Below are 22,499 nucleotides of genomic sequence, written 5' to 3'. Positions count from 1 at the left end.
TGACCATCTGGGAATGGAAGCAGGGAGCTGGCTTTAGGATAAATTTGTCCTTTCACTTTGAAAGTTGGCATGAATTGAGCTGTTACCATTTCTGTGCTGAATGAACAATGTCATTTGGAAGCATGAATTCTATTTTCTGATGTTAGATAGGAAATACTTTGATTTGGCACTATATCTGGCAAGCAAAGTTTTTAATGGCTTTGGCAGTTCTCCAAGTTGAGGCAGTTTAATTTTTCTGGAGGCACAACACATTCCTTTTGTTTCTCCATTAAATTTCAGAGCCTTGCAATAAGGACACACTTCAGTCATAGTGCCAATGAGAACATGCCAGCTTAAATTATAATCATCAACTGGGTTATACCGGAATGCAAGGCAATTGTAATCGCATAATTGCTGAGCATGGAGTTGTGTTTGATGCTGATCTGCTGTTTCTTGTTGATGTCTTTCAACTACTCTCAGCCTGTTGCATTCACTCTGTTGTGAACAAAGCAGATCTGAAGCTGCAGAATGCGATCACCGTGCTTGCAAACGTGCATCCTCAAGTCTGGCTGCATGTAAATAGATTGTAAATTGGAAATATTGAAATGAAATTGTAAAATATTTAGTATACTGTGTGTTGCTTTTACGTTCAACAGATGTGCTGTTTTCTTTAAAAAAGCATGTTTTTACCTGTCACAGATGTGACATCTATATTTATACAATATTAGGTATACAAAAAAGTGCATATATTTGAATGTAACATTGCTTCAAAATTTCAATGCAATTGATGAAGGGCTTTCAGAGATTTAAGATTTTGAACAAACAAACATTTACATTTTTATTTATATAGATTACTTAGGAAAATTTCATGAGACATTAGATGAAGTCAGTTATAATCTTAAGCTATTTTGTCTGTTGACAAATTTTGTAATAGAGGTAACATAAACTTATTTGACCCTTGGTAAATTTAAGTAGAAAAAGAATTGTTTATCTGCATTATATTCAATGTTCATAACTTCAGAAATATGTCTGTTTTAATTAAGCTAATATACTTAAACTAGATTTTATTTATTAATGATTACCTCAGACCATGTGAATAAATATATCAATTAGTTTGTTTTTAAACAATCAAATACAGCTCTTTTGAAATTAATTTTAGCAATACCATCCTGAGGTAGAAGAATATCACACACTTACAATATACATATATAGATGCCCACAGACAAATGAAAACAAAGATTTTTTAGAAACAAATATTTGTGAAGACACTTAAGATTTTTTACTTGCCCAATTTCTAAATGCTGTGTCTTCTTTTTCTTTTCTCTTTCTCTTCTTCTTTTATAAAGAGAAATATTTACATTTTAGAGATTGACTCTTAGGTCCTAGAGAGTAGAAAATCTACATTTTCTACAGAAAAAGTATTCAAGTATTCTCCAAGATGGAACTTTTTTGGACATATTTGCAGGACAATTCTGTTTCTAATGTTCAAAAACATATAAGTATTTTGAAAAAATTAGGGAGGTTTGGGATTAGAAAGAAAAAAACTAGACACATCCTCTCACCTATAGGTGAACATCATATTCTGGAATCTTTCTTTCCCTCTGGGTGCATTTGGCTTAAAGGAGAAGGCCTAGAAAAATTTTCATTAGAGCTCTGATCGAGTTGCTAAGTTGATTAGAGTGTCATCCTAACACGCCAAGGTTGTGGGTCTGATCCCTACCAGAATCAACAAATGAATGCTTAAGTAAGTGGAACAACAAATTGATGGTTCTCTCTCTCTCTTTCCCTTCTTCTCTCTAAAATCAATAAATAGAAAATAAATTTTTTAAAATTCTTATCAGGTGATGAATATGAACTTCCAATTTAGCTAAATTTCAGATCATAAGGTTATTAAATCCTTTCAGATATCTTAATTAGGTTTCAACTGGAATAAAGAGTATTTTATTTCAGGCAATATTGGACAATCCCACTAATTTTAATTCCAGTTTCCCCTGACTGTTGATGACAATAATGTAGCAGTTTGCTAAAAAAATCTTCCTAGTTTTGTCAACTGTGGGACAGGTCCACACAAAGCATTTAGGTTGATGTTGAAGAGTTTGCTTAGGGTCTTTGAGGACAATCTTTTTTTCAGTGTCCCAGTTGATTACAATTGAAACATCAATTTCTGGGCCAGTGTTTTTGATGATATTCTTTCAGGAGGGCATCATGGGGAAGCCCTACATGTTATTTGGGGTCTCTAGTCCTGAAGCCATTGCAGCAATAAAGCTATTAGCTTGGTAGACTTATGTTTATGATCTCACTCCAGAGTCTTTTCAAATTTGTCAGTTGTAGTCCTGGGTTTAGACAAGCTTGGAAAAGATCAGCTTTTATTTTGTGAGCCCTTTCTGACCTAGGATCTCAAACATCATCCTTAGGTTTGGCCATCTTGCCTCCTGCATCCATTTCTGGGTTCCCCCAGTCTTAGCAACATGTGTACAAGCTGATCAAGTTTTTTTCCTAAAAACTTTTTGGGGTTCTTTTAAGGTTTAGAAAATTCTTTAACAATAGCTCTATTTTAGTCTTTGACTAAGGCGTAAAGAACATTTAAGGAAGTTCATGTACAACCTCAGGCAGCTTTATTTTAAATGGTAACTTTTGAATATTCTCTTCAGAATGGAAAAGCAGTTTAGAAAGAGAATTACTTTAATGAATACTCAAATAGAGGATGATCGAGAGGAGCAACAGGAGTTATGTCAGTCTTATATATATATTATATATATATATATAATATATATATATATCTTATTGTCTTTTATTTTAGATACATCCTGTCTCTTTAATTTTTTATTAGCCTTTTGCAGTAAAACTTTTCAGTAAAGCTACTTTGCAATTTTAAAATATTTTAGAAGCCTCTGTGGAATTGGAACATTTTTCATAATGGCCATTGCAGTTCTTGGCAATTTATTGTAAAACGTGGCCATTTTACTCAGTATCTACAGCTTCTGAGACCAGTTCTTAGACAGAAAATAAGCAGGTGTGCTGGAAGATGCTGCACTCAGCTCTCTGGGAACAAAGGATTCCATTTCTTTAGCTAGGCCTTTGATTCTTACAGCCAAACTAACATATAAACTCTCTGGATTTCAAGATTTTCTGTTAGCAATATCCTTTACCTTGTGTGAACATTAACAGAAACCAAAGAAATGCAACTGTGGACACCAGCAGTAATCAGGGAACTAGAGATGGAGGGCAGGATTGAAGGAGCAGACTCCCAAAATGAGGACTGTGGACTGACTCTAAACAGAAGGAGAAGTGCAGCTGCTACCAGCTGTTTCCAACATGGAATCAGGGGAAATATTTCAAATAAATGAAGAGCTACAGCATAAACTGTCCCTGTCAGCAGCTCCCAACAGGGACAAAACCAAGAACTGGGGTTTCAATATTACTGCAGATTGGCCAATATAGACCCCATGTGCACCACCAGCTATTGCCAATGTGATCTCAGCCAGCAAACCACAGTATGTCAAGACCATGAACTGGAATTGGGGAAGGGATTCCAACATGCAATTGCAAACTGAACCAAAGGCTAGGGACTTTGGATTTCAGAACCATCAGCTAGCTTCAACCTGACCCACTAATTCTTAGTGTGTACAGCCAATTAGATTGGGAACTCAAACACAAAGAGAGAGTACAGCTCAAACCGAGAAGGACTTACCGATGGTCCTGGGGAATAATGAAAAAGACAGTGACCTCAAAATGGGATTCGTGGGCACCATGTCTATGTTGCTCACTGTCCCTGAATTCTGTCAGAAGTTTGCTTCTGTCCTGACACTGCCACTACTCTGATAAAGAACAAATCTCAACTGAGTAAATCTGAAGAAATATCTGGTTTTATTAAGTAATTCATAAATCAGGCCACATGACATCTCTCAAGTAGAAGGATGTTCTGAGGGGATGTACAAAAGGGAAGGTTTTTATAGAAAGAAGGGTGAGGTGAGACAGGAGACTTATTAGTAAAATAAAAATAAAATAGTATTTGTGGACTGAAATCCCTTTTAGGTGAAAGAAAATGGCCAGGGTTTAATCATGCAGACTGCCTGTTCTTCCTTAGGCAGATGGAAAGGGCTCATGTGACAGATTAACATACCGTTATTTCACCAGAAAATTCCAGACTGCTTGATTAAGATGTTTCTGGGATAAATTGAAAATGCAATTAAATTAGATATTAAATCTAGGTTTGGTATTTAAGCCCCCTTCCTTTTTTAACATATTTTAAACCCAGAATGACAGTCAAATTCCCATGTGCCACCTGGGTGTTATAAATGAGGAAAGTGTCTGGGACAAGCAAGTAAAGCTGGCGGTATTGGCCACTGGAACACCTAGAGGCTCGCCCATCTCCGAGTGTGACCAGCACACATGTGTGTACTTACACTGCTGTGAATATTGACACCTCTCTATCACACTGCACTGCAGCTTCAGTGTAGCCAGATCTCATTTTTCACAAGCAGCCAGGAGTGTGGACTTCTATGTGAAATCCCAGAACTCTTCATGCTCTATTACCCTGTCATATCCTCAGGCTCGCCTGTTCTTCTGCTACATTGACCTGTCCCTCTTCTCTCCTTGGCTGAGTTTAGTATGTCCCTCAAGAGTCCCCTCCAATGTTATCCTCTTTGTGAAGCTACTTTTACATCCTGAGGGGTTTTATCCTACCTCTATGCTGGCATTACCACATCGTCTTACAATTTTAAAGCTAAGAGCTGCAGTAGGCGTGCTCTGCACAGCCCGAGGGCTGTCACACACATAGGTTCGTAGGGAAAATGCGCCCCCTGGCATTGTGCACTGAAGCTTCCCCAAGGCAGCAATGGCCTTGTATTTGTTCCAATGCCAAGGACAGCCTTTGAACAGAAAAGTGTGTAATGTGCAATGAGCAAGTGCTTGCATGTCTGTGTGGGGCTTGATTCCTCAAAAGAGGAAAATGGTTAGTTCATTGTCCATTCCTGCAATAAAGAGACAACTGAGAGGAATCAAGTTTCTTTTCAGATTTAATAACATTTGAGCTTAGTTTCACATAAAAATCACATTTGGAAAATATTCTGAAAAATTATTTTAAAAAATATCTAATTCTCTAACCTCAGATATGCTTTTGCATTCTTTTCTCTAAGTAAGTACTACCAATACATTTTTGAACAAATCACACACACACACAAAACACACACACACACACACACACACACACGGAGATAGGTGGTCTTCATGTGTGTCTGGCAGCTGTAGTCTTTTAGCCAGGATGCACATTAAAGCATTGTTCTATAAGAAGTAAATCTGGAGAGGAAAAAAAAGAAGAAAAGACCTGGCCAACTGGCTCAGTGATAGAATGTCAGCCTGGTTTATGGAAGTTCTGATTCAATTCCAGAACCAGGGCACACAGGAGAAGCGCCCATCTGCTTCTCCACCCTTCCCTCTCTCCTTTCTCTCTGTCTCTCTCTTCCCCTCCTGCAGCCAAGGCTCCACTGGAGCAAAGTTGGCCCAAGCACTGAGGATGGTTCTATGGCCTCTGCCTCCAGGGCTAGAATGGCTCTAGTTGCAGTGGAGCAATGCCCAGATGGGCAGAGCATTGCCCCTTTGTGGGCTTGCTGGGTGGATCCCAATCTTACGCATGTGGGAGTCTATCTCTCTGCCTCTCTAATTCTCACTTTAGAAAATTACCAAAAAAAAAAAAAGAAAGAAAGAAAAAAAGAAGGAAGCACAGTGCTGGAACATGCTGTAAATTCATGGCTTCTACACCAAGAAAAGTTTCTAAATGGCAAAGGATGTTAGAAAGGATATCTTGTAGAGAGTGAAAGGCAGAAACCATGAGTCAAACACAAGGCTAATGTGTTCCAAAAGGAAAATTTATTTTAAAAGCACCTGGGTGCAAGCTGGCTGAGACCAGCAAAGTGTGTCTGTCGGCAGAGCTGTGAGAGAGAAAGAGAGAGAGAGTATTGGATATGGGGGCTGCTGCAGGCATACTGGGGTTTGTAGCCTTGGTTACAAGACTGTCTCTCTTTCCCAACCTTCAGGTTCCTAATGATGGCCTTATCCCAAGGAAATACTCAGAACCTTCCTAAGGTGGAAGGAGTTGCTTAAGAGAAGAGGGAGGTTAGGTGAGGAAGATGCTTAATGAAGAAGTTGCCCCAGTGGGAGGTTGGGTGAGGGGAATTTAAGTTTAAAGGGGCTTTGATTTAAAGAAGCCCTGAACCAAAACCTACATTTTTCTGAATTAATAGAAAAACTTGATTGACACAACAACCACATAAAGCAGTGGTTCTCAAACTTTTTGAAATTAGGGTGTATTTAAAATCCTACAAATAATTGTAGGCACACTATATACAAATTTCTGAGAAACATGTTATAATAATTAAGTCAAATATTAAAAAAAAAAGTACAAGCGTGCTTTTATGGTAATTTAACAAAATAAATACAACAAAATTAAATTTATTCTGACATTAGAAAACATCCTTATGTTATATTTTTTGAGTTATGCTTTTTGAATTCATAAAAAAGAGGGGTTAAATATTAAAAATGACAAAAACATTATCTTTTTATATATATATAGATACATTCTTAGTAAGATTTAGTAAATTTGGCAGGTCCTGGCATAAATGTGTTAAGTTTTTTCATTCTTATGTTTGTGAGAGACATGAGCCTGATGTGTCCTAGTGATTTCTTCAATGTTTAGACATATATTTGAAAGACAAACTCTCATTTCCTCATCAATACATTGAAGAATTCCTCTCTTTTTACTTGTAATTGTGTTGAGGGTAGGAAATCCTAATTCACATAAATAAGATGTTGAAAATTGTAGTAAAAGGTTCAAAGCTTTTTTAGATATTGCCACATATTCTTCTTTTATAGAAATCCAAAAGGCTTCAAGAGACAATTCCTTATGTTTAATCATCAATCCACGATCAGTGGATATAGCTGCCAGTTATTATTCTTCTGTTAATGTTAAACCAAAATCACTTGAAGTTTCCATGAATGGGTTTCTAATCCAATCGTAATGTTCAGTGTTAAGTGATGGAAAATGCCATAAATTAAATTCTGCCCATCAGCCTTCAAGTCCTATTTTATTTACACTTAACTTTGCTCACTTCCAGAATTGGATTCTTCAATATCATGCTTCTTTTTGAGAAATCTATTCATTTTATTTGGGTGTATTTATCTAAAAATAATATAATGATGTGTTAATAATAAATATAATAATGATGTGTTAATAAAAAGAGCGGTATTTCCATAATAAAATGATGTAATAGAGTAACTATATTTATTTTTATATCTGGGCACATGCTGTGAACCAGTGCAGCTAGTTCCAGGTTCTGAGTGGGAACAGTGCAGAATTAAGAAAATACAAAGTTGGGAGGGTCTTGTAATTGCTGTTAGCAAGAAAAAAGCATGCCCCAAAACTCATTTTGCTTTATTTATAGGGCAAAGTGGGCCATTAGCAAATCAATAAGATCTTTGCTCATGTTTCCAAGAGAACCCAAGAATTTTACCAAGTAAAGAAAACCCCCATCATACATATCATGTTAACTTTACACCAAACAAAAGATAGAAGAAACTTGCCTCCAGTCTTTTCGGGGAACATGGGGGGTAGTGTAAACCATCAAGCACCACAGTTTAACAGCCTTTTGCAACCTGATCAGGCAAGTGAGGTGGGGGTTTGGTCAGACTGTCAGCTTACAGCCAATTCCCCACACCTCTGTCCCCCAAAAATCTAAACTCCAAAAATCCTGTTGGTTTTTTGGTCCCAAACAGGCACATATTTCTCTGGAATACCATAGGGCGCACCTGGATATCTTCTAGGGCGCACCAGTGCACCCTGGTGCACACTTTGAGAACCACTGACATAAAGCTTTAGTGTAAACCATTCTCATGAAGTCAAGCCACCCAATCTCTGAGTCCTTGTCCTTCTTTTTTTTGTTGTTTCTTTCCTCATCTCTTTCTCCTTTTTTCCCTTCCTCTCTCTTTCCCTTCCTCTCCTCCTTTCCATTTTCTTCTCGTGTTACATTTCTTTCTTTCTTTTAATCCTCCACTTCCTCCTTTTTTCTTTTCTTTTCTTGTTCTCCTCTTCCTCCTTTTTCCTCATTCTTTTTTCTCCTTCTCTTAAAATATAGCTCTAATTTTGGAAGAAAGTGGATCAGCAGAATTCATTTGATAGTCAATTTTAATGGGCTGCATCTATTCCAGAATATGAGGGCTAATGATAATTGAAAACTATTATGAGATAAAATTTGACAGATTAATCACATTTTAATTAATCCCAGTCACATTTGCAGTGATAACAATTTCTATATGTTTTGTGTAATATTGCTTTAGTCATCTCACATGGTTCAGAATAAGTGGGTTTATTTTTTAATTAACTATGGGTAGCCAATGAGATGGCTTTGCCAGTTATCTTCTCATCTGCCTATTTTGTCTTTTAAAGTATACTTAAACACCAGAAAATCTCTTTTGTTTAGTTTAATTTTATTAACTAATTTTTATTTTTAAGGGTTCATCTGTTCCATGTGTTCAGGATATGACTTAATATACTTTATAATTTCAGTGATTAATGCCATTTTTCTAAAATTCAATTGCTTCCCTATTGAATCAACTTTCTCTTATTTTAGAATGCTAGAATTTTTATAATATTAAATACTCTGTAGTTATGATTTCATAACAGAGCTGATTAAAATCCATGAGGGTTTTTTAAGCTGCATGTCATGCTTAAAACTTAACAACACAGATTTTTATAAAGTGAAGTAGAGAGGAGATATATCAATGACTGGTTACTATTTCACTTATAAAGGGTTTATCACTTGTGCATATTGCAAATGTAATAAAAATATTTCACTTTTAAAAAGAGTAGGTCATAGGAAACCAACATATTCATATACTCGTGAAGATTTCAGGTTTACAAAATTGCTTTATTCTACTACACATTAAGAACATCTACTATTTTGAGACTTTGGATGCTCTTTCCATGTCTAGGCATCAATCATCTATTGTTTTCTAACTCTATAATTTATGTAGTAATTAATGAATATAAAGAAATTTACCTATACACACAGTATTTTTTAATATTAATAGTATGTGTGACATTACTCTTAACTTGATAATCTCCTATGTTCCTTCTCCCATTCTTTCTTGTTTACTGTTTGTTTTTTAGAGAGCGAGAGGAAGACAGACAGGAAGGGAGTAGGATGAGAAGCATCAACTTATAGCTGAGGCACCTTAGTTTTTCATTGATTGCTTTCTTATATGTGCCTTGACTGGGGGGCGCCAGCTAAGTCAGTGATCTCTTGCTGAAGCCATGAACCCTGGGCTCAAGCCAGCAAACCTTGGGCTTCAAGCCAGTGACCTTTGGGTTCAAGCCAATGACCATGGGTCATGTTTATAATCCCATGTTCAAGCTGTTTAGCCTATATCCAAGCCATTTGACCCCACCTCAAACTGGCAACCTCAGGGTTTTGAACATGGGTCCTCAGCATCCCAGGCCAACACTCTATCCACTATAGCACTGCCTAGTCAGGCAGTTCTATTGGCTTGATTCACACCAATCGCAAAGTGAGACCTTTTGATATCTCCACCTTGGTCCCAGCCACCACCATATGCTATCTTGTACCAAGTGGGTTTCCTTGTGAATGTCTTCACTTCTGTTGCCCATTTCATTCATCCTACTGATGAGCTAAAGTGGCTGTTGAAATGCAAATCTGATTAACTTCTCACCCTCCACTAACTTGGCAGTAGTTTCCTATTCAATTTGGTATGAAGTTCAAGTTGTTGCTTTTTTACAAGACGAGGCCCTATCTGTGAGAGCTATTATCTTTGCCTATTTCTCCAGTTCTCCTTCTCACTCCACATCCCCAGAAACTCAACCGTTTCATCTGCTGGACTTCCTTCAGATTTTCCAACAAGCCAAGCTTAGCTCTAACCCCCAGTCTTGACACATTCTATTCGTTCTGCCTTAAATGTTTTTACCTCCTCTAGTATCACATTATAAATAAAATAAATATACTCTAAGTTTGTGAAAATAATGTTTCTACCTAAAGTGTATTTTTAAAATAAAAATATGAATGAATTGATATTTCATTTCAATTTACTCATTTTGAATAAAAAAGATTGTATTTACCTGAGGTAATTAAATTATTTTACTCACTCTGACACTTTCTGTATTTTAGTTGTTATACTTAGCTCATTTATATTTAAAATGATTATTAATGTGTTGCATTAACATTTAGTATATTTGTAACTGTTTTTTAAAAGTTACATTTATTCTTTGATCTCCCCCTTCTTTCTATCTTCCTAGTTTTAATTAAGCATGTTATATGATTCTATTTTATCTCCTCTTTTAGCATATCAGTTGCAGTGCTTTCAAAGCCTAACTTTATGATTTCCTACAGTTCGCCATATATATTTAAATTAATCTAAATTCACTTTCAAATAACACTCCACATCAAGTTAGTGCAGGTGACTAAGAACAGAAAATTCCCAATTCTTCTATCCAACTTCTTCTTTTTTTTATTTTTTATTATTTATTCATTTTAGAGAGGAGAGGAGAGAGAGAGAGAGAGAAAGGAGAGAGAGACAGGGGGGAGGAGCTGGAAGCATCAACTTTCATATGTGCCTTGACCAGGCAAGCCCAGGGTTTCGAACCAGCGACCTCAGCATTTCCAGGTCGACGCTTTATCCACTGTGCCACCAGAGGTCAGGCTATCCAGTTTCTTATTACATTGCTGTCATTCATTTCACATATACGTATGCTATAACTACCCAATAAATTATTACTGTTATTACTTTAAATAGTTATCTTTTAAAACAATTAAAATATTTAAATTACTTTATTTTCATTTATTCCTCCTCTGATATTCTTCCTTGCTTTAATGTAGGTCTGAGTGCTTGACCTATACCATTTTCCTTCTGCCTGAAAAACTTATTATAACACAACTTGCAAGGCCCACTTTCTTGTGTAAATTTCCTCAGTTTTTGTTTTTCTGAGAAAGTTTTTATTACTTCTTCATTCTTTAAAGATAATTTTAGAATGGTAGTTTTATTTTATCAACACCTTAAATATTTCATTCAATCTTTTTTGTTTGTTTGTTTGGATGATTTCTGACAATTTCTTATTACTCTACTGGTACAATATTTTACCTATCTCTGCCTCTTTTTAAGATTTTATCTTTGTTTATATTTATTTATTTTTTAATTCAGTGAGAGGAATTGAGGTGGAGACAGACTCCCGCATATACCCTGACCGGAATCCACCCAGCAAGCACACTAGGGGGAGATGCTCTGCCCATGTGAGGCATTGCTCCATTGCTCAGCAACTGAGCTCCTCTCAGTGCCTGAAGCAGAGGCCATGGAGCCATTCTCAGTGCCCAGGGCCAATTCATTTCAATTGAGCCCTAGCTGTAGGAGGGGAAGACAAAGAGATCAGTGAAGGAGGGAAGGGTAGAATGGCAGATGGATGCCTCTCCTATGTGCCCTGATTGGGAATCTAACTAGGGAGATCCATACACAAGACTAATGCTCTAGCACTGAGCCAACTGGCCAGGGACCATTTTTTATTTTTTTATTTTTTGCAGTTTGAAATGATATGTCTTGGTGTAAGTATTTTGATATTTATCTTGTTTGATGTTCTCTGAGTTTTCCAACTTGTGGTTTGGTGTCTGTCATTAATTTTGGAAAATTCTTGTAAGTAAAGAAATGACAATTTTTAAGCTTTTCCATATTGTAGCTAAAACTGGATATCTAACTGCATAATTTTTAAAAGAATAACAAATCATTTACTAATCTTTCTCTTCTTTAATTTGAGAATAGTAATACATATTTACTTTGCTGAGGTAAAAATAATAAAATTTTTAATATAATGACTGCTCACAGTAGGTGCACAAAAATAGTAGCTGCTTTTAATTTTATTATTATTGTTAATTAAAGTTTTCTTTGCATCATTGGTTCATTTTAATTATTTTGGTAATTAGTGTGAGCTAATTAGTTCTCAACTGATATAACTAACTAAATAACAGCTCTTCTGGAAATTTCTTTTAAGAAGGAAAGACTGTTTTTGTTTGTTTGTTTGTTTGTTTTGGAATGGGAGCCTTAATTCTTGAATAAGTTTTATTTTTATTTGTATTCTTGCCTGATAAAAATAAAGAAATAAAAACTAAGACTAACATTTATTTTTATTGTGTGCTTACATTGGAGCAATCATTTTATATATAATAAGTTTTTATTTTCCACAGAAGTATAGTGAAGTAGATGTTATTATAATCACTTATGTGTAATTGATGAGTTAACTATTTCTCGGAAAGGTTAATTTATCTAAGATTATTGAACCAGTAAATGGTAAGGTCAAGGTTTGAAACATTATGTCTAACTAGTGTGTCTGACTTTCTCCACAATAAAGCCTTTGGTCTTCAATTGAGCACAAACATTTCTGAAACTTCAGTAGTGCATGAAACTGTCTTAAAAGAAAAAAATATGCTATATTACTTTATTTAGATGTTTACTAATTTTTTATAATATTATTTAATCACAGATACACAAGAACCAGGTATAAACTCTCTTTCAAATAGCTCTTATCCAACTACAGAATGAACCAAGAGCACAATTTAAACAGAACAGAATTATGCAATTGATCAAATTTAACTAAGTATTTTTACTACAGAATTAAAGAGAAGGATACTGTAAGGCAAATGAATGTTAAAAACAGAATTTAAGCACTTTTGGTGGTGTATTTTAAAGATTCTGATTGGTGCCAAGCTTGTCAGAACAGCAGCAATTATATGTAAAACATACCACATCTCACACAGGAAATTACATTTGTTTAGTCAATGAATAACCATAAACAAAAAGGCTCACTTTAGTGGAACTTGTGGAAAGGGACAGTACAGAAACAGTATCTGGACTGAACAGTGTCTTCTGAAATGGTGACCTTGTGGTCTCAGTGCTAATGATGTCAACGATTTCATTGACCTGGTTTATATACAGTAAGCCAGAACCACTTTTCAGTTCCCTGACAAGGTATTCTCCACTGCTAATAACTAGACATTTTATCCCAAAATGCACAATACTATTTTATAGAGAATGTCTGCCTAGCTTTGTTAAAAATAGTATTATATTATTTTAAAAGTAAAAATCATTATAGCTTACTTTCATTTCAGTCCAACTTTTTTCACCAAGTGAAAGAGTAAAATAACAAAATCTTTTTTTCTCATTTGATACATTTTACTGCTTTATACTCATATGTGTTTAACTTATTATATAAAAAAAATAGTAATTCAGGTATCCTTGACCTTCTGAGATATCTCCTTTGTCCAGGAGTATCAGCCTTAGTTATTAATATAATTCTGACCAGGGAAGGCAATGCATTAGGTATTTTCAACCTCTATATGTGGATTAAGTATAAAATTAGTCCTGCTGTTAAGGGTTAGAGTCCTATTATAGCATGAATTTACAGAGTATTCCAGTCAGCCATAGGTTCCAAAATTCACCATTTTTGGCCGAATCATTATTACTTTTTATCTGCCTCAATTTTCTGGGATTTAGAGAAGCAGAAAAAAACAATTATCAAGCACTTACAATTTTTCAGACACTGAGCTAAGGGATTTCTATACATGGATTGATTTAAGGCGCAAATAAACCTATAAAGTATTATAATCTATTAGAATCCCACAGAAATTGAATTCCAAGCAAACTGAAATTCATAGAGAATAAGAAGGAGGGGATGAATTAGATACCCCAGATTAGTTGGACTCCAATAAAAAAGGATCTTCTCACATCTTAAACTGATCCTACTATGAACACTTGCAATACCTATATCTTGGACATGTGGGTTGGACAAATGTCTATTGGTTGGAGCCCTGCTATAAAATAAATGAATTTATGACATCCATGACATGGTTTTTCATCAGAACTTGAACACAACCAACAAACACATGAATGTTCAATAAACAAACACACAATTCTTATTCATTGCACATTCCAATCAAGATTGAGTTTGCTACATTCTTATGTTAAGTATGTTAAATTGATGAGTAACCCATCAAAGATTATTTGTTGTTGTTGATTGTGTTTTTGTCCCTAAGCCTCAGGCACAGAATCTTGGCTTTCTGTCTTGTCTCACTGGTAAAATCTGATTATCAAATGATCTGGTATGCTTTCTGGTAAAGCCCAGAATATCTTTCACATCCTTTATTACTTTATAAAGTAGACATTGAATTTTCTATACTCTAAGTAATTAAAAATACTTCCTAAATCTTAAATTCCTCACTTAACATTTCTTGATTTATGCTAAATTATTTGTTTTTAGTAATCTTAGTTACCTTAGTTATGTTACTTCATTATTCATGATTTCTGTATGTATTTCTAATTGGCTACATAACTCTATTTTTCATCTCCAAGCTTTTAAAACAAAAACTGGTGGGCCCTAGGAATGAGTGACAGAGGTTCTTAGACCTTCGCTATTAGGGTGACAAAACAAGCCAGTTTATATGCTGGAAATTGATATCAAACCAGGATAAAAGGGAGAGTTTACCAATCTTGAAGATGCTGTGACAATTTTAATTGCATAGGAGATAAAATGCAGTATGACTTTTTAGGAGGGAAAAGACAGCTGTGTTAATGCTTCCAAGTGCTGAATTGCTTCAGATGAAACATTTATTCATGGTTTTAGTTGTATCAACTATGAGAGAAGCTGTGGTAAAGACTATGACAGTGCAGTGCTGTCATTCTTTTCAAAGACCTTCCTGAAGGTTGGACTTTTAAAATGCTTCAGGAGCAAGAATGGGAAAACACTCTCATATATAAGGAAAGATAAATGGTTGCTACCATTCATGAAAAAAGCAAACATCTGCCTGAATATAAACTCTCTCTTTATTCATTTGCTTATAATGATTTCTTTGCTTGAAGTGACTTCTCTATCTTGGTAGACTATTATCCTTCAAGACTCTGCTCAGATATGACTTTTTTTTTTTTAATGAGAGGAGGGGAGATAGTGAAACAGACTCTCATAAGTTCCCTGATAAAGATCTACCTGGCAACACCTGTCTGGGGCCGATGCTAGAATCAGCCAACCTATTCTTAACACCCCGGCCAATGCTTGAACAAATCAAGCCACTGGTTACAAGAGGGGTATAGAGAGAGAAGGGATACAGGGAGGGGGAGAGAAGAGGGTGATCACTTCTCATGTATGCCCTGACTGGGGTTTGAGGACGGAACCTGGGATGTCTGCATGCCAGCCAGTGCTCTATCCACTGTTGGGCCTAAATAGAATTCTTTGGTAAAGCCTTCTCCAATTTTCCTTTTCTTTCAAATTGATATAAATTCATTCAATTTAATTCATTCATCCATTTTTTCATTCATTCATTTAGTCAATAAACCTTTCCAGATTATCTACGAAGAACTGGGTCTACAAATACCAGTAAAACTTAAATTCAATCTACTAAAAGTTTATAATCTACTTAGAATAGATTCACATATTGAGAAAAAAGAATTTTTATATCTGTCAAAGCTTCTATTAGAGAAATTTTTATGAAGCATAAGAAATTCACAAAGCAAAAGCTATTAACCACCCTTGGGACCTAACAAAAATGTTATGGGGAAGGTAGCTTTTGTGATTACCTTAAAGAATGTATATATTTGGCCAATATGACTTAAACTATAAGTAGCCTGCCTATATCTTTTTTGTCTTTACAATTTTGGGGCATTCTGGCTCAAATGTTATGGAGCTGCTCTTTGGCCACATTCAGATCAGGTTGGAAATTCTGAGAATTAACCACTCCATCACAAGCAGCCCTCTATCACAGATAGATTGTCTATGATCAAAAGAAGAGTCTGTGATAGAGCATTAAGTACAGTGGTTGGTGGATAAATCCCTCACCTTCCTTACCAAGGGCCACAATAACTCTGAGAAATGTGTACTGACTGGGAGGTCCCCAAGTAAAGTAAACTTCAGTTACCCACAGTAGTAACTGGCTTTATTATGTATACTTATAAGCGGACTTCCCTACCTGTCTCACTGCTTTATTTCCCAACTTCCCAAATACCTGCTATATGTTGTTGTAAGATAATTTTTAAAATGTAAAATCAAGACTCTCATACAGTTTTGAAATAAATATATATGAATGATTTCATTTAATTTACAAATTAATAAGAAAAACAAAGGGACTGGAAAGATGTCACAACTGAATCAAAGGTTGAATTGCCAGATCAAATATAGGATGCGTGGTTAAATTTGAGTTTCAGGTAAACATCTTACAATTTTTCAGTGTAAGTATATCCCAAATATTGAATGGGACCGTACATATGCTAAAATATAACTATTTACTTGAAATCCAAATATAACTGGCCATCTTGTTAGTCTTATTTGATAAATAAATTCTCACAGGAGAATTTAAACTACTATATATGGATGCCAAGTAAGGAATGTTGTGAAATAAATTTACAAGTAGATGCAAAACTGGAAGAACTGGTCAGTATCTACAAGACAATAATCAATTACATTCCACTCGACACAATATGTGTATGGAAAAGAATCATTGGCATTGATAGCAGTTTTCTACAACTTACAAAGCTATAAAATAGGTCAAAGACAATAAAAAATAAGAAAAACTGGGAGGATGTGTTAGATAGGGCATTCAATAGTCTTTTTGTCTACTTTTCATTTCATAGAGTCTTATTATTTCTCCCTCTACAATAAGAATTCTGAGAGTCTGCTTTTGAGAGAACACAAACTGCATCTGTTTTGGGAACACATGAAATGATCAATCTAGAAAGTGGGACAGACTCATGGTATACTATAAAAACTGTATAGGGTTAAATAGAGGGTTGTGTTGAGTGGTAAGAGGGTAGTGGTAAGTTAAGAGTGAGACAACTAAGAACCCTGTGTACATTGTTAAGTAGCTTGGGCTATATCTTGTAGCAAATCTGGAGCTACTGAAGAAGTAACAAATCAGACTTGCATTTATAAAGATCAACCAATCAATAGAATGATGAATGGATTTTAGTGCTATACAACTGAAAGTGAGAAACAGAGGTAAAAGAGACAGTAAATACAGAGATAAAAGAGAAAGGGGAGGAGAACATGGAAAACAGTTAAGGACATAGAATAGGCAGGAATGATATATTTATTAAAATGTATGGATTGCATTGGAAGAAATAGTGTAGGATTACTATAAAGTTCTGCTTTAGTAGAAATATTATCAGACATAGACTATCAAGCCTTGGTTGGAAATGTTGAGTTTAGCTTTGAATGCATAAACATCTCTCAGCAGACAGCTAGATATGTGGTTTAGGATCAGGAGAACGGTCTGGTCTAGAGGTATGGATGTGTACATCTTAGTACAGTTTAAAATAGAATGAATGAAATCACTGAGGAGAAGATGGGCAAAGACAAGATGCTGAAGGGTACACAGAGGTAGAAAACTCAGCAAAGTAACTTGAGAAGCAATGTTGGCCATTGGAAGAATCAGGAAGGCATGTTTTAACAGGGAAAGAGAAGAGATATTCAGGAAACAAGACACTGTATCAAATGCCAAGGAGAGGTATGCCAGTAAGATTAGTATACCACTATTAAAGTGGTAAGTGTTTTCATGAAATATTGGGACAGTGTTTCCCAAAGTATCTTTTGAGAAACTCAAGTTTAGGCTTCCATGTCCAGATAAGTTTAAGAACATTTAATATTATATCCTCCTTTTATTGGTTTAAAATAAACATCATTTAGATAACTGAAAAACTACGGCATATTTCTCCAAAAAACAAAAACATGGAAAGAGGTATGATGTAATGTTACTTACTCCAGAAGTTTCCAATTTGACTTGACTATGAAGCACTTTCTGCTTTCTATTCATATGCTCTGAAACACATGCTTCTGAGAAGGATGCACTAGAATTAAGAAGAAAATAAAAGTATTGAAGAAAAAAGTTGAAAAAAAGAAATGTAAATGTACTTGAGCAATATTTCAGAGACTGTACATACATTATTACAATTAAACTTCACAATGATCTTATAACATGGACACTAGTATTATCTCCACTTTACTGATGAAGAATCTGAAGATATTAGAGAAGGTAACTAACTACAGTGTGTTCATAAAGTCATGGTGCACTTTTTTTTTTTTTTTTTTTTAAATAAATTTTTATTAATGGTAATGGGATAACATTAATAAATCAGGGTACATATATTCAAAGAAAACATGTCTAGGTTACCTTGTCATTAAATTATGTTGCATACCCCTCGCCCAAAGTCAGATTGTCCTTCGCCACCCTCTATCTAGTTCTCTGTGCCCCTCCCCCTCCCCCTAACTCTCCCCCTGTCCTCCCTCCCCCCACCCCTGGTAACCACCACACACTTGTCCATGTCTCTTAGTCTCATTTTTATGTTCCACCAATGTATGGAATCATGTAGTTCTTGTTTTTTTCTGATTTACTTATTTCACTCCTTATAATGTTATCAAGATCCCACCATTTTGCTGTAAATGATCTGATGTCATCATTTCTTATGGCTGAGTAGTATTCCATAGTGTATATGTGCCACATCTTCTTTATCCAGTCTTCTATTGAAGGGCTTTTTGGTTGTTTCCATGTCTTGGCCACTGTGAACAGTGCTGCAATGAACATGGGGCTACATGTGTCTTCACGTATCAATGTTTCTGAGGTTTTGGGGTATATACCCAGTAGAGGGATTGCTGGGTCATAAGGTAGTTCTATTTGCAGTTTTTTGAGGAACCACCATACTTTCCTCCATAATGGTTGTACTACTTTACAGTCCCACCAACAGTGAATGAGGGTTCCTTTTTCTCCACAGCCTCTCCAACATTTGCTATTACCCGTCTTGTTGATAATAGCTAATCTAACAGGGGTGAGGTGGTATCTCATTGTAGTTTTGATTTGCATTTCCCTAATAACTAATGAAGCTGAGCATCTTTTCATATATCTGTTGGCCATTTGTATCTCTTCCTGGGAGAAGTGTCTATTCATGTCTTCTTCCCATTTTTTTATTGGATTGTTTGTTTGTTTGTTGTTGAGTTTTATGAGTTCTTTGTAAATTTTGGAAATTAGGCCCTTATCTGAGCTGTTGTTTGAAAATATCATTTCCCATTTAGTTGGCTGTCTGTTTATTTTTATATCAGTTTCTCTTGCTGAGCAAAAACTTTTTATTCTGATGTAGTCCCATTCATTTATCTTTGCCTTCACTTCTCTTGCCATTGGAGTCAAGTTCATAAAATGTTCTTTAAAACCCAGGTCCATGAGTTTAGTACATGGTGCACTTTTGACCGGTCACAGGAAAGCAACAAAAGATGATAGAAATGTGAAATCTGCACCAAATAAAAGGAAAACTCTCCCAGTTTCTGGAGGACAATGTGGCAGCATATGTGCATGCACAGATGATGACATAACACCGTGTATACAGTGGAGCAGCCCACGGCCACGCCAGTCGAGATGTGGATAGTACAGACAAAAGTTCAGTGTGTTCTGTGGCTTGCTAAATTCAAATCTGTGACCAAAGTGCAACGTGAATATCGGCGCATTTATAACAAAGCACCACCACATAGGAATAACATTACTCGGTGGGATAAGCAGTTGAAGGAAACCAGCAGTTTGGTGGAGAACCCTGTTCTTGTAGGTCATCAGTCAGTGACGAGTCTGTAGAGCTTAGGTAGTTATCCTGTATAGCTACCTAAGGAGCCCTAAAAAATCTCTATGTGAGCCCACATCGAACTGCACTGAATAGGTATAAAGCTGGGAGAGTTTTCCTTTCATTTGGTACAAAATTCACATTTCTATCATCTTTTGTTGCTTTCCTGTGACCAGTCAAAAGTGCACCATAATTTTACGGACACACTGTATTTTTCCCTAGATCACATGGAATCAACCTCTGAACTCAAGTAGCCTAACTCTAAGCATATGCTCTTATCCACAATACTATGTTGCCTCCTATATATTTTGTAAATTTATTTCAAAATGTTTAGAAAAATACATAAGGATTACCTATCCTGTTGTAATTAGAAGGAGGTAAAGATTTATCACAATAATCTGGTATTGCATGTTCTATAGATTACAGAGGTTGGCAAACTATAGCCTATAATCCAAGTCCAAAATGTCACTTCTTTCTGTAAGAACTCTGATCTAAATTTTTTTTTACATTTTTAAGTGGTTGAAAACAAATAAAGAGTAATGTTTTAGAATATATGAACATTATATGAAATTAAATTTTAATGTCTATAAATAAAGTTTTATTGGAACACAAGCAGTTCCATTTGTTTACACATTATTTATAGATGCACAAACAATTCCATTTTTTTTACACATTATTTATAGATGCTTTCATACTACAACAGCAGAACTGAGTTGAAACAGAAAGAATGAGCCACAAAGCCTTAATTAAAATTTTTACTATCTGGCCCTTTCCAGACAGAGTTTTCTGAGTCCTATAAGAAAGGACAGGATCTCTAGAGAAAAATGAAAGTACAGCTTAAAGCTTAGGTGACACAAATGACATTATTATTATAAGTTTATGCTAGGCTTGGGAAAGCTGAAGCCTTCCATTTAGTTAATATAAGCCTGTTATAAATGGCAGTGTGCAGAGCCAATGCATAGCAAGCAGAGTTTGGCTACACAGAACAGAAACCACTCAAGACAGCAAAAATAAAGGGTTGGAACAGCATCATTGTGTTCTCAAAATGTGGGATTCCAAGGATCAAGGAACTGAATTGCAGTCTTTCTGTAAAATGGACAACCGTTGAGCCTTCACCTATGCCCTCTTTCTTATTTTAGTCTCTTGTCTCTAATTTGCTTCAGCCTCCTTTTTTTCCCCTCCAAAGTGCATCATTCTGCACATTCATTTGCCTTCATAAAGCTGCCCCCAAATGGTAGTCTGTCTGCACAACCCAAGCTCTGCATCACCTTCCAGCTTCCTGCTAGACATCACACTAGAAATGCGCACCTCTGCTAAAGCCACAGAAAGAAATCTGACCACTCTGGCTCAGGGAGGTACATGACTCAGTACAATTGGTTGTAACTAAAGGACTGGTTCATAGGCTTCAGATTTCTTCTTCTGACCTGAAAGGAAAGAATTTAAGAAAGTCACGTGTCCAAAAATAGTTTTTATAGAGTTCCCACCTGTGGCCTGGGCACAAGACATCTTGGTATTAGTGTGTTAACAAAACTGAAAAATGCTGTGTATGGTTTGAATGTAATGACAGTAGAAAGAGTTGGGAAACAGATCTCAAAGTGACTAGAGAAGACAGCTGTGAATTCTCATCTCCTCCCTATAAAATCAGGCAACTAATGAAGGCTCTTTTTTTTTTTTTGGTACCTCTCATTCCGTTTGTTGATAGTGGTGGTCTTTCCCTGGGCTGCAAAGCTTGCTGAAGCACAACTCCTTGTGGCCAGCATAAAATGTACAGATGTCTGCTTGTCTCCTTCCCTCATTTTGCACTGACTCCAAAATAATGCCACTTTCTAATGAGATTTGGAATTAAATAGATAGGTCTTAGTCTGATGGCCTTGGGGAAAAAGTCCACATGTTGGTCCTGGAAGGTGTGGAAAATGACTATGACATATCAATTACTGATATATTCCCAGGATGGCTGCCTGTGAAAACTGGCTTAACTCATTGGAGATAACTCAGATCAACATAATAGCTATTCTTGGATCATTTGTATGAAGTAGCAAATCAGAATATTTAATGGAATAGATGGGCTCCTGGAATGTGGCAAGTGGCATCTTGTGACAAATGTCTACCTTTTTAAAAAATATATTTATTTTATTTTTTATTTTATTTTACTTCTAGTCACTTAAATTTTAAATTGGGGCAGAGGAAAAGTAAAAAAAGAAATTTAAAAGGTTGTCTGAATCTAGAGAATGTTGTGCATCATTCCATTCATTCAACACATTTACCTTGGTGATGCCACACAGGTTCAGTGACCATGTGAGATTAGCAGCACTGATTTCTAGGACAACCCTATGAGCACTGAAGAGGTATTCAAATGGGTACTCGTATTTAGCCACTGTATAAAAAAATGTTTTTTTGTAAAGTAACTCAGCAAATATGTCACATTGCCTTGTTGCTATACCCATTAAAGAAAGGCCAAGGAATCATTTACAACCTTGCTAATTGTAATATTGTATATCTGTCAAGGCTCGAGTTGGCTGTAAAGTCTGAGTGAAGAAACCAAGCTCCTTCAGATACAAGTTGAAGTAAAAGAAAAAAATCACCTGTCAAAGAAAATACCTCATGAGCCATTTGAAGTAATTCTTATCAGTTTGTCCCTTATGGCCAGCAAGAGGGAAGCCACACTTTATGTCTTCCAAATGCTTATACTTCCTAAGTAGAAAACTTAGGACTTGGAAAACCTGTGAGACACTCATTTACTCCTATATCGGAAGAGAGCATGAAGGGTCATGTTCAATGAGGTAGACTCAGAATACTACTCTAATTGACAATCTTCTTAGCTATGCATCCTCTCAACAAACCACTACATTTACAAGAAAGAGCATCAGTCATAAAGTTTGCACATTCAAATT

General features: G+C 35.7%; 1 pseudogene; it reads left to right on the top strand.

Annotated features, from left to right (window-relative positions):
* Positions 1 to 365: 365 nt before the first annotated feature.
* The window catches only part of LOC136398435 (alpha-N-acetylgalactosaminide alpha-2,6-sialyltransferase 2 pseudogene), a 56,975-nt pseudogene continuing 34,841 nt past the window's right edge, over positions 366 to 22,499 (top strand).

Source organism: Saccopteryx leptura, chromosome 3 (genome assembly GCF_036850995.1).
Source record: "Saccopteryx leptura isolate mSacLep1 chromosome 3, mSacLep1_pri_phased_curated, whole genome shotgun sequence".
NCBI lineage: Eukaryota > Metazoa > Chordata > Mammalia > Chiroptera > Emballonuridae > Saccopteryx > Saccopteryx leptura.
Note: the sequence above shows the minus strand (reverse complement) of the source record. Positions and strands in the feature narration are given on the sequence as shown.